The sequence below is a fragment of the Lacerta agilis genome, chromosome 5 (assembly GCF_009819535.1).
Source record: "Lacerta agilis isolate rLacAgi1 chromosome 5, rLacAgi1.pri, whole genome shotgun sequence".
NCBI classification, from domain to species: Eukaryota; Metazoa; Chordata; class Lepidosauria; order Squamata; family Lacertidae; genus Lacerta; species Lacerta agilis.
In genome coordinates, this window is record NC_046316.1 from 32,306,161 (window position 1) to 32,313,815 (window position 7,655).

A 7,655-nucleotide genomic window follows, 5' to 3' on the forward strand; every position below is an offset into this window, starting at 1 on the left:
GCCGGCAGCAATGGAGGTAGCACGGGGGGTTGAGCACAGACATCATGGCAGAAGGACGACGAAAAAGACATCATCCGCTGTGCCCAAGAAATGGCGGGATCATGCTGGACCAGCTGGGGCTACCCAGGACCACCGGGAAATGAGGCGTCTGGACCAGGTCAAAAACTAACAGTTCCTGATTTCGGGGCGCCACTAACATGGCCGGCGGGCAGGTTTCCCATGTAATGGGGCCGGAAGCGAGGGGAGTGCCATCCAACCCAACCACTGGAACAGGCGTGGCCTTCGCCACTGACAGTACTTGTTACTTTTCAGCAAAACTTATGTCCATGATGACTCCAGAGGCCCCAGAGTCAATCACTGCCTCCAGGGTCAGAATGCCCTCCTGGGGCAGGAGAAAGCAAATAGGGAGCAGGAAATGGGGTGCACGGTGACTGGGCCCCGGCTGCACCCCTCCTATAATCTAAACTATAATCCATAAAACAATGGCAAGCTACAGTACATAAAATAATACAATACAAATTGAGAAGCAGAGGGTGGAGGGTGGAGCAAGGAAGTCTCTCCCCTCACAGTTCTTCCTTCAGGACCAGCTCCCCTATGAGGACTCCCACAGAGCACAGCAACTGCTAGGGGCAGTTTTTGGCATTTGTTGCTGTGTTCTAAGAGGGGTTATGAAACAAGACCATTTAGATGTTGTATGGTCTCCATTTATATGCTTTATAAATTAAAACAGCACAGTGCACATGTCATCAGTGCCCTCTATGTGGCGAAGCTAACTTATTGTTATGTGACTCTTATTTAGAAAGTGTCCCTTTGTAGGACCTATCTCATTCTGATATCTGCAAAAGTGTACTAAACCTCTTGTCTATTTCATCTTAATTTCAATAACTTGCTCCACACAGTTCTTATTCTATGTTTCTTTATTGTTTATCTTGAACGCACGTTGTTTTTGAAAACTCAATAAATACTTCTTGAGCAGGATGCATTGATGCTGGATAAGGAAATGTGATGTTGGAGTGTGACAAGAAGTGTGGTTCCTTCGTTGCTTCAACACGGAACTGCCCTCAACTTAAATAATTTACGAATGGGGTAATGATAAATGAAATCCAGTTGCTTGCCATTTTTCCATAATGAGACATTCTCTTTGGTGCAATTTATAAGAAGATGCAGAAAGAGGTGTACAGGAATGGTTCAGCACCATCCTGCCTCCCCAAAACCCAGCTGGGTATTGCAAACATCCCTTGCAAGTGCTTAGCAAGATTGCAAGGGTTTCTTTGTTTTTAATTACCGTATTTTTTGCTCCATAAGACACACTTTTTTCCTCCTAAAAAGTAAGGGGAAATACCTGTGCGTCTTTTGGAGCGAATGGTGGTCCCTGGAGCTGAATTGCCCAGGGGCCAAAAGCAGATTGTGCTTTTTATTTTACAAAGAGAAAAGGGAGTGTTGAAAGGACCCCGCTCAGCAGCTGATCAGCAGGAGATCGGGAGAGAGATAAGAGTCCCCGGCTCCCTTTCAGCCCCGCCCTCCTTTGTTGAATGTGCTGCAGAGGGAGGTTGTTTGTTTCCCCAGGACATGTGACTGGCTGATTAGATTATCTGTCTGAAAACAGTAGAAATGGCTCCCTTTCCTTAAGATTTTTCAGAAATGTGAGTTAAACCCCATAAAAATGGGGCTTTTCCTCTTTGCTTTTCCCCCTTTGCAAAAGGAGCTTTGCTTTTCCCCCTTTGCAAAAAAAGCTGCAAAACCTTTAGCTGATCCTCAAAACAAAAAAAAAACAAAAAAAAACCCCTAAGGCTTTTCCCTTTGCAAAACCAGCAGCAAAACCTTTAGCTGATCCTCCAAAAAAAAAAACCCAAAACCCCAGGGCTTTTCCCTTTGCAAAAAAAAGCTGCAAAACCTTTAGCTGATCCTCAAAAACAAAACAAAAAACAAAACAAAACAGGGCTTTTAGAGGAGGAAAACCAGAAAAATATATATTTTTTCTTGTTTCCTCCTCTAAAAATGAGGTGCGCCCTATGGTCCGGAGCGTCCTATGGAGCGAAAAATACGGTAATAATATAGTTTTTGCAAAGATTGCTTATAAAACACACTTTCCCTCCCCTACTACGTTCTCAAAAACGGGTCAAAATCTTTGATTCCCCTCCTGTCCCTATGAAACTCTCCTCCTCCTTCCTGAGAAAATAAAATAAATTCCTCTTACAAAGGGGGTAATGCACAGAAGTGATCAGTAGTGGTGTTGCATGTGGCGAAGCTGAACTGTGGAACCACCCAGCTAATACTGATATCACTGCTGCTCACTTATACCAGGCTGGTATTTGGGACCAAACCTCACTGCTACCTCACCCCAGCCTGGTGCAAGAAAGCAGCAGTTACGCTGGTTGGGAGGGTGGCTCTGCCCCACCATGTGTGATAAGGGATAGTGAAGCCTCCTTTAGAATTGGATTATGTTGCATCTGACATGATTATGCAATGATAAAGTACATCTTGTCAATATTCTGATTAAGCCACCATCTGGCTTAATCATTGCAACACCAGAAATCACTCCAACATTTGCACAATTTGATCCACTTCCAGTAACATAGAGAAATAGAGTTGGGTTTCTTTTTTCTTTTTTTTTTCAAATCATTTTTATTAGCTTTTCCGATCATAAAAATCACATCATATATTTATAAATATCAATTAATCCATAAGAGTTGGGTTTCATCCATGTATTGACGACACATTACCCTGGAGCCCCAGATTCCAACTTACCAATAGCTTACCAAAAGCATGGTAAACCTGAGGTACATCAGAGCTTAACTGCCATGCGGCCAAACACAAGACTCCCACGGCTGTTTCCTAGAACCAATCAAAGGCCTTTAAGGGATTAAGGATTACCCTTCTCCCAATACAGGTCTTCGGTCCGGGTGACCAAACTACTGGATGGAAAGGCATCCAGATCAGTGGTTCCCAACCTGTTTTTTGGCCATGCCCAACCTAAGCACCTTTAAAAATCCTGATCCGTCCCTCCCAGTGACATAATTCTTATTACTATATTCAAAAAGTGAACTATTCATGTGGAGGAAGCCTAAAAGGCTATTAACTGTTAATAACTCATTCTCAAACTGCCCCCCTAAAAATCAAATTGGCCCCCTGGGGGGGGTGTGCTCCACATTGGGAACCAAGGGACAAGATAGTCTGTTTCATGAAAGTGCAACTGATGCTACACAATCATCACTGCCTCAAGCACCATGCACCCAAATGGGATATTTGTGACTGGGCAGTAAAGTCTTTTTCTGGCTCAGGTTTCTTCTATCTGATTCAAATCAGGATAATGCTTGCTGAAAAAGCTCTGTCTTCAGGAACACAGACTGGAACTATAGTATTTCAGCAGGGAGGGTATTCCACAACAATGGTACCACCAGTGAATAGGTATGCCGCCATGTTACCACAACACCTGTGAGGAAACAAAGACTTGGGAAGGAGAGAATGTTGGTACTTACCATGATAAGTCCCTTCTCTGTAGGGAGGAAGGGGATCCTGAGTGGTTGTCATTGCCCTCCTCTCCACACACATGAAGTCAAACCTTTGAGAGGTTTTACACCTTGTAGGCAGAGCAACCCCCTCAGCAGCTCAATTCGTACTTAATCAAGTAACTGCATAGCCCAAAATGAACAACTTAACAGAACAGGAAGTGACTTCATACCGCGCACCAGGGTGAAGTGTCTGCCTTGCCACATCCCTTTCAAAAAGGTCAGGCAGCTGGCAGTGGGTTGGGCAGGTTGCGTGTGTGATGTCATGCACATGCAATGCTCAACCCCCTAATGTTGGGCACAACGAGGCACCCCTGTTTTTCCCTGTTTGAACTGATGTAGGGGTGGAAGCAAACCTGGATATTGAGGAGAGGATAGTGAGAGCTTGAGGTGCCCTCTGAGCTGGCTGCTCTGGGAGGGGAGAGGGTCCCTGCTTTCCTGGGTCCCCTCTGCCAGAGCTCCTTTCTCCCATGCTTAGCACCCTGAGACTCTTGTGCTGGCAATTTTGCCCTGCCCTTAGGAGGGGATGAGGAGCTGCTGAGTTATGAGGTTGACCCAGAGGAGCAAGGAGAGGGCCCTCCTTCTCCTTCTGTGTGACTCACCACCACAGGTGGAGCACAGGTACTTCTGAGAACAGACCTGGCTTCTGCTGGGCTGCTGGGGCCCTTATGGGTTTGTGGGAAGCAGGGGGCTCTGGGGGCTGCAGGTAGTCCCAGTCATTAGTCACTCAGGGGCAAATGGCAGCATCCTGGGGGGTTGGGGGGTTGGGGTAGGCAGGAGTAGCCCCTCTCCCCACTTTCTCAAAACCTCTGGGTCCCCCATGACATCCGTGGCTGCATGGGTGGCCTGAATTCCCAGTGTCTCATTTGATCAGTCTGCAGAGAGTTCCATCCTCTCAAGCAACTCTCCTCCTCGGCATAAGCCCCTTCCATCATGTTTCACCCCTTTCCAAAACTTACACCCCACCCCAGAGGCCTCAAAGGGCTATAGGCCCAAAACGGCCAAAGAAAATGGATGTAAGGAAAAGGAAAATGAGAGATCTATGGAGCTGGGAGAGAGCAAAAAAGCAGCAAGCAGAGAACAGAGCAGGAACAGAAAGAGGAGCCAGGAAAAACAAACAGAAGAAGAAGAATGCAAAACCCTTTCCAAAACACCTTTTCTCTTTTGCTGTACTTGAAGCTGCCGAGACGTAACCGGCTGTACTCTTGCATAAATAAAGTATACTATTCATTGTATCATATTATAGATTTTGGAGCCTTATTTGCCCCTACGGGTTCCCATTGTTGCGCCCGGTGAGAAAACATGGAAGCAGAAAACACCTGAGGCTTCTGGCTTCAGAGAGAGAAAGATTTATTATTCTGCATGCAGAGGTACTTGCGGTGTTCAGACATCCAAGCAAGTACAAAACTAGCCAATTTTCAGACAGTTCTTATAGACAGTTCTCTGGCTCTCTTCCCACCCCAGAAAACTTCCTCTTGTCCATATAAGGAACATTTCCTGTTGTACATATAAGGCAAATGACATTTAGCCAGAGTTGGTTCATGCGCACTCCAGCAAGGCCACCCTATCTCTTGACCTAGGCAACAGTTCCTCTCTGCAAGGACAGTTCTACTCTCTGTGTAAGGTCTACTGTTATCTCCAGACACTTTAGTCATCATTTGCCAGTGTAATGTAGATCAGAGTTCACAGCTTTACAGAGCAATTTCATACAGAAAAGCTTAAGAAGTTCTTTTATACTTAATACATTCACTGGACTAACAATACATTCAGGTGAATATATATAGGTTAGCTAATTAACCCCTTCCATTCCCTCCTGTTCTCTTGGACCGCTGGAATTCTTTCTCCAGCGCGTCCCTGGGAAATGACTGATATTCTCTAGCAAGGGCAATGAGCTAAAGAATCCATGACACAACTTTATAAATCACCATATGCATGCATTGCATTAAACAGAAAATACAAAGGCAAAATAACAATGGGGGACACAATATCAACAGATACAACAAATACAACTAAGGATCTTTTACTTCAAATATTCCTAACACTAATTACAGAAACTGTTCAACTGGTCACATTATCTGGTAACTGGTCAACACAAATTAAGGCAATATGATCACTCAGTCCTCCCATTCAGTGTTCTTTTCCTTCCCTTTCTTCTATTGGCGTGCGCTTTGGCAGCAGGTTTGTTGCTTCTTGGCCTTTGTTGCTTCCCTGGATCTCCAGCTTCAAGGGATGTTTCAGCACACTGTGGCAGGTCCTGTCTCTACATGAGGAGGTGGACACCAGCCACTTTCACCACTGGCAGTGTTGTCATAAAGACTGTGTAGGATCTTTGCCACTTAGGTTTCAGAGTCTCTGCATAGGGATAAAACTGGCTTAGCAAAGCTACATGGCATTAGGGCACCTGCTAAAAGAATAGGAGATAGTTACAGAGATTATATCTGCCCTTGGAGGGTGGTGTCTTGGGCTCCTCCAGCCTTTCTTTTGCCTCACAGATTAACCTCGCAGGTATCGATATTGATCACACCTCAGTCCTCCTCCCTGTTGGAGGTAAGCTAGAATAACCCAATCAAATAAGGACAGCCTCCCATACACTCACAAGATATTACTGACCATGCCGGATCACTATCTCCTCAAAATACAATATTCTTCCGCAATGATTATCCCATAGCTCCTTGGTCTACTTCTTTGGCCCAGAGTAATAATTTAGTTCATTTTTCCAATCCATGCAAACACTCTAAACTTAGAATACACACAAATATAAACAAATACACAATACAATCATACTATCACCACAATTTCAGACCAATTTAACATAAAACTCTGCTAATGTCAGGGAACAGAAAGATACAATTTTTCCCAAATAAGATCCATTTCTTCAACATCACCTTCCAGACACACTACTAGAGCCATTGCAATTCTCACTATCTTGACATCCTTCAGAACATTCTCCTTTTAAGAAACTTTTACATAGCATCTAATCCACTCCAATATAACTTTGTACAAGTGATCTAGGGTGTTTGGGTATAGCTATTTTCTCCTTACTGTCTTCTTCTCTTTCCTAATGTTCCATTTCTCCATCCCAATTATATTACCAGTTCCAATAGCCATATCAGAGACTGACTTTCCCTCCTCTTCTGTTTTCCTGCATCCAAGCACCAGCCATTGATCCTTAGTACCTAATTTTCTACTTACCACCTCACCAAGCCTATCAGGACCTTGTGTCCAAGAATTAACTCACCACCACCAACCTATTTTTGACCTTCAGGAGGACTTAGGGTGGAAACAGGGCAGTAGGGAACAAATTCTGACAGAGTTGGGTTGTCAGACAGAATAGAACTTGGGCTATTTATCTCGCTTCAGAGCCATCGGTAGGTCACTCTCATCATCTCACACGTGGCGGCCAGCTTAGCAAAATTGCTAACTCCTCACAACGGTGTTTCATTAGGACAATGGAGTTGAACCCTTGATGTGCTCATTCAAATAGTGACAATTTTCAGGTTTCTTTTAGGTAACAACAAATTATGGGCAAGGCAATAGGGAAAGCTTCTGTCCCTTTTAAAACAATCTTTGAAGGGCTTACTATATATACCACCTCTGAAGCAGAGCCATCTTCAGGCCTCTCTCATTGTCTCATGCTTCCATGGCAACAACCTGGTGGTCCTTGTGGAGAACTAGCCCAATGCCAGGTAGGGGTTAACTTTTCTGACAGTTAGAACCCTCAGGGGTGGGCTTAGCCTGGGTATAAAACACCCCTCCCAGTGGGCAGTAGGGGAGTTGAAGATGTAGTTGAAGTTAGAGTTAGTTGGAGTTAGAGTTGAAGTGTGGAGAGGTAGTTGAGCAGTGTGAGTCAGGAGGGAGAGCTGGGAGTTTAAGAGTCTGAGGTGGAAGTTAGCAGAGAGGATAAAGAGATTGTGAAACGTGTTGTTATTGATATTTAGTTAACTATTAGAGGTAATAGGCCGGTATCATTTAGAGGTAATAGGCCGGTATAGGACAACTGTTATAAGCTTATTGAACAACCTTTTATTTATCAGCAACCACAAGCTTTTGTACTCAATAAACAACTTTTTAGTTCACAATATCCTCGTCTGTGGTGAATGAAGTAAGCAGGATCCAGCTAGTAGTCTGAAGGGCTGCAGCTGGGGA